This window comes from Cavia porcellus, unplaced genomic scaffold (genome assembly GCF_034190915.1).
Source record: "Cavia porcellus strain 051 isolate PalLab524CR breed Dunkin Hartley unplaced genomic scaffold, mCavPor4.1 scaffold_2, whole genome shotgun sequence".
Lineage (NCBI taxonomy): Eukaryota > Metazoa > Chordata > Mammalia > Rodentia > Caviidae > Cavia > Cavia porcellus.
The window spans coordinates 150,463,931-150,469,930 of NW_026947485.1; positions in this window are offsets into that span (position 1 = coordinate 150,463,931).

A 6,000-nucleotide genomic window follows, 5' to 3' on the forward strand; every position below is an offset into this window, starting at 1 on the left:
AGAAGGAGTGAGAAAAACATCACGGAGTGGTGTGAATCGGAAGGTCTGAATTAGGATAGGCAGTGAGTGGCAATGTAGGATGGAGAAAAGCACCATGTGGGGGTCAGCATGGGGAGGTCAGGAAACATGCAGGGGCAATGTAGGATAGGTTTCTGAAAGACATCGCGGGGTGGTGCGCATTGTTTGGGTGTGTAACATTACATTCACTAGTAGGAGTGAGAAAAACATCACGGGGTGCTTTGAATCGGAGGGTCTGAATTAGGATAGGCAGGGACTGGCAATGTAGGATGGAGAAAAGTACCATGGGGTGGTCAGCATGGGGAGGTCAGGAAACATGCAGTGGCAATGTAGGATAGGTTTCAGAAAAACATCGCAGTAATGCGCATTGTATGGGTGTGTAAAATTACATTCACTAGTAGGAGTGAGAAAAACATCATGGGTTGGTGTGAATCGGCGGGTCTGAATTACCGTTGGAAGTGAATGGCAATGTAGTTTGGAGAAAAGCACCACGGGGTGGTCAGCATGGGGAAGTCAGGAAACATGCAGTGGCAATGTAGGATAGATTTCTGAGAAACTTCGCGCGGTGGTGCGCATTGTATGGGTTTATAACGGGCAATTCACTAGTAGGAGTAAGAAAAACATCACGGGGTGGTTTGAATTATAGGATCTGAATTAGGATAGGCAGTGAGTGGCAATGTAGCTTGGAGAAAAGCACCACGGCGTGGTCAGCATGGGGAGGTCAGGAAACATGCAGTGGCAATGTAGGATAGGTTTCTGAAAAACATCACGGGGTGGTGCAGAATGTATGGGTGTGTAACATTACATTCACTAGTAGGAGTGAGAAAAATTTCACGGGGTGGTGTGAATCAAAGGAACTGAATGAGTATAAGCAGTGAATGGCAATGTAGGATGGAGAAAAGCACCAAGGGATGGTTAGCATGGGGAGGTCAGGAAACATTCAGTGGCAATGTAGGATAGGTTTCTGAAAAACATCACGGGGTGGTGCACAATGTATGGGTGTGTAACATTACATTCACTAGTAGGAGTGAGAAAAATTTCACGGGGTGGTGTGAATCAAAGGAACTGAATGAGTATAAGCAGTGAATGGCAATGTAGGATGGAGAAAAGCACCACGGGGTGGTCAGCATAGGGAGGTCAGGAAACATGCAGTGGCAATGTAGGATAGGTTTCTGAAAAACATCCTGGGGTCTTGCTCATTGTATGGGTGTGTGACATTACTTTCACTAGTTGGAGTGAGAAAAACTTCAAGGGGTGGAGTGAATCGGAGAGTCTGAATAGGGAAAGGCAGTGAGTGCCAATGTAGGATGGAGAAAATCACCAAGGGGTAGTCAGTATGGGGAGTTCAGGAAACATGCAGTGACAATGTAACATAGGTTTCTGAAAAACATCACAGAGAGGTGCACATTGTAAGGGTGTGTAACATTACATTCACTAGTAGGAGTGAGAAAAACATCACAGGGTGGTATGAATCGGAAGGTCTGAATTAGTATAGGCAGTTAGTGGCAATGTAGGATGGAGAAAAGCACCATGGGGTGGTCAGCATTTGGATGTCAGGAAACATGCAGTGGCAATATGGGATAGGTTTCTGAAAGACATCGCGGGGTGGTTCGCATTGCATGGGTGTGTAACATTACATTCACTAGTAGGAGTGAATAAAACATCACGGGGTGGTTTGAATCCGAGGGTCTGAAATATGATAGGCAGGGAGTGGCAATGTAGGATGGAGAAAAGCACCACGGGGTTGTCAGCATGGGGAGTTCAGGAAACATGTGGTGGTAATGTAGGATAGGTTTCTGAAAAACATTGCGGGGTGTTGCGCATTGTCTGGGTGTGTAACATTACATTCACTCGTAGGAGTGAGAAAAACACCACGGGGTGGTTTGAATCATAGGATCTGAATTAGGATAGGCAGTGAGTGGCAATGTAGCTTGGAGAAAAGCACCACGGGTTGGTCAGCATGGGGAGTTCAGGAAACATGCAGTGGCAATGTAGGATAGGTTTCTGAAAAACATCGCTGGGTGGTGCGCATTGTATGGGTGTGTAACACTATATTCACTAGCAGGAGTCAGAAAAAGATCACGGAGTGGTGTGAATAGGAGGGTCTAAATTATGATAGGCAGTGAGTGGCAATGTAGGATGGAGAAAAGTACTACAATGTGGTCAGCATGGGGAGGTCAGGAAACATGCAGTGGCAATGTAGGATAGGTTTCTGAAAGGCATCGTGGTTTGGTGTGCATTGTATGAGTGTGTAACCTTACATTCACTAGTAGGAGTGCGAAAAACATCCCTGGGTTGTGTGAATCGGAGGTTCTGAATTAGGATAGGCAGGAAGTGGCAATGTAGGATTGAGAACAGCACCACGGGGTGGTCAGCATAGGGAGGTCAGGAAACATGCAGTGGCAATGTAGGATAGGTTTCTGAAAAACATCGTGGTGTATTGGTCATTGTATGGGTGTGTAACATTACATTCACTAGTAGGAGTGAGAAAAACTTTACGGGGTTGTGTGAATCGGAGACTCTGATTAGGGAAAGGCTGTGAGTGCCAATTGAGGATGGAGAAAAGCACCACGGGGTGGTCAACATGGGCAGGTCAGGAAACATGCAGTGACAATGTAAGATAGGTTTCTGAAAAACATCGCGGGGTGGTGCACATTGTACGGTTGTGTAACATTACATTCACTAGTAGGAGTGAGAAAAACATAACAGGGTGCTATGAATTGGAAGGTCTGAATTAGGATAGGCAGTTAGTGGCAATGTAGGTTGGAGAAAAGCACCACGGGGTGGTCAGCATGGGGAGGTCAGGTAACGTGCAGTGGCAATGTAGGATAGGTTTCTGAAAAACATCGCGGGGTGGTGCGCAATGTATGGGTGCGTAACATTACATTCACTAGTAGGAGTGAGAAAAATATCACGGGGTGGTGTGAATCAAAGGAACTGAATTAGTATAGGCAGTGAGTGGGAATGTAGGATGGAGGAAAGCACCAAGGGGTGGTTAGCATGGGAAGGTCAAGAAACATTCAGTGGCAATGTAGGATAGGTTTCTGAAAGACATCGCGGGGTGGTGCGCATTGTATGGGTGTGTAACATTACATTCACAAGTTGGAGTGAGAAAAACATCAGTGGGTGGTGTGAATCGGAGGTTCTGAGTTAGGATAGGCAGGAAGTGGCAATGTAGGATTAAGAAAAGCACCACGGGGTGGTCAGCATGGGGAGGTCAGGAAACATGCAGTGCCAATGTAGGATAGGATTCTGAAAAACATCGCAGGGTGGTGCGCATTGTATCGGTGTGTAACCTTACATTCACTTGTAGGTGTGAGAAAAACATCACAGGGTGTGTGAATCATAGGAGCGGAATTAGGATAGGCAGTGAGTGGCAATGTAGGATGGAGAAAAGCACCACAGGGTGGTCAGAATGGGTAGGTCAGGAAAAATGAAGTGGCAATGTAGGATAGAATTCTGAAAAAAAAAGCGGGGTCTTGCACATTGTATGGGTGTGTAACATTGCATTCACTAGTAGGACTGAGAAAAACATCACGGGGTGGTGTGAATCATAGTATCTGAATTAGGATAGGCAGTGAGTGGCAATGTAGGATGGAGAAAAGCACCACTGAGTGGTCAGCAGGGTGAAGTCAAGAAACATTCAGTGGCAATGTAAGATAGGTTTCTGGAAAACGTCGCGGGGTGGTGCACATTGTATGGGTGTGTAACATTACATTCACTAGAAGCAGTGAGAAAAACATCATGGGGTGGTGTGAATCGGAAGGTCTGAATTAGGATAGGCAATGAGTGACAATGTAGGATAGAGAAAAGCACCATGTGGTGGTCAGCATGGGGAGGTCAGGAAACATGCAATGGCAATGTAGGATAGGTTACTGAAAGACATCGCGGGGTGATGCGCATTGTTTGGGTGTGTAACATTACATTCACTTGTAGGAGTGAGAAAAACATCACGGGGTGGTTTGAATCGGAGGGTCTGAATTAGGATATGTAGGGAGTGATAATGTAGGATGGAGAAAAGCAGCACGTGGCGGTCAGCATGGGGAGGTCAGGAAACATGCAGTGGCAATGTAGGATAGGTTTCAGAAAACATCGCAGTGATGCGCATTGTATGGGTGTGTAACATTACATTCACTAATAGGAGTGAGAAAAACATCACGGGTTGGTGTGAATCGGCGGGTCTGAATTAGGATAGGAAGTGAATGGCAATGTAGGTTGGAGGAAAGCACCGCGGGGTGGTCAGCATGGGAAAGTCAGGAAACGTGCAGTGGCAATGTAGGATAGATTTCTGAGAAACATCGCGGGGTGGTGCGCATTGTATGGGTGTGTAACACTACATTCACTAGAAGGAGTCAGAAAAACATCACGGAGTGGTGTGAATCGGAGGGTCTCAATTAGGATAGGCAGTGAGTGGCAATGTAGGATGCAGAAAAGCACTACGATGTGGTCAGCATGAGGAGGTCAGGAAACATGCAGTGGCAATGTAGGATAGGTTTCTGAAAGCCATCGTGGGGTGGTGCGCATTGTATGGGTGTTTAACATTACATTCACTAGTAGGAGTGAGAAAAACATCCCTGGGTGGTGTGAATCGGAGGTTCTGAATTAGGATAGACAGGAAGTGGCAATGTAGGATTGAGAACAGCACCACGGGGTGTTCAGCATAGGGAGGTCAGGAAACATGCAGTGGCAATGTAGGATAGGTTTCTGAAAAACATCGTGGGGTCTTGGTCATTGTATTGGTGTGTAATATTACATTCACTAGTAGGAGTGAGAAAAACTTTACGGGGTTGTGTGAATCGGAGAGTCTGAATAGGGAAAGGCTGTGAGTGCCAATGTAGGATGGAGAAAAGCACCACGAGGTGGTCAGCATGGGCAGGTCAGGAAACATGCAGTGACAATGTAAGTTAGGTTTCTGAAAAACATCGCGGGGTTGTGCACATTGTACAATTGTGTAACATTCCATTCACTAGTAGGAGTGAGAAAAACATAACACGGTGCTATGAATTGGTAGGTCTGAATTAGTGTAGGCAGTTAGTGGCAATGTAGGTTGGAGAAAAGCACCACTGGGTGGTCACCAGGGGGAGGTCAAGAAACATGCAGTGGCAATGTAAGATAGGTTTGTGAAAAACATAGCGGGGTGGTGAGCATTGTATGGGTGTGTAACATTACATTCACTAGTAGGATGAGAAAAAGATCACGGATTGGTGTGAATCGGAGGGTCTGAATTAGGATAGGCAGTGACTGGAAATGTAGGATGGAGAAAAGCACCACGGGATGGTCAGCATGGGGAGGTCAGGTAACGTGCAGTGGCAATGTAGGATAGGTTTCTGAAAAACATCGCAGGGTGGTGCGCAATGTATAGGTGTGTAACATTACATTCACTAGTAGGAGTGAGAAAAATATCACGGGGTGGTGTGAATCAAAGGAACTGAATTAGTATATGCAGTGAGTGGGAATGGAGGATGGAGGAAAGCACCAAGGGGTGGTTAGCATTGGGAGGTCAGGAAACATTCAGTGGCAATGTAGGATAGGTTTCTGAAAGACATCGCGGGGTGGTGCGCATTGTATGGGTGTGTAACATTACATTCACTAGTAGGAGTGAGAAAAACATCACTGGGTGGTGTGAATCGGAGGTTCTGAATTAGGATAGGCAGGAAGTGGCAATGTAGGATGGAGAAAAGCACCACGGGGTGGTCAGCAAGGGGAGGTCAGGAAACATGCAGTGCCAATGTAGGATAGGATTCTGAAAAACATCGCGGGGTGGTGCACATTGTATCGGTGTGTAACATTACATTCACTAGTAGGAGTGGGATAAACATCACGGGGTGGTGTGAATCATAGTATCTGAATTAGGATAGGCAGTGAGTGTCAACGTAGGATGGAGAAAAGCACCACTGAGTGGTCAGGAGGGTGAAGTCAAGAAACATTCAGTGGCAATGTAAGATAGGTTTCTGGAAAACTTCGCGGGGTGGTGCACATTGT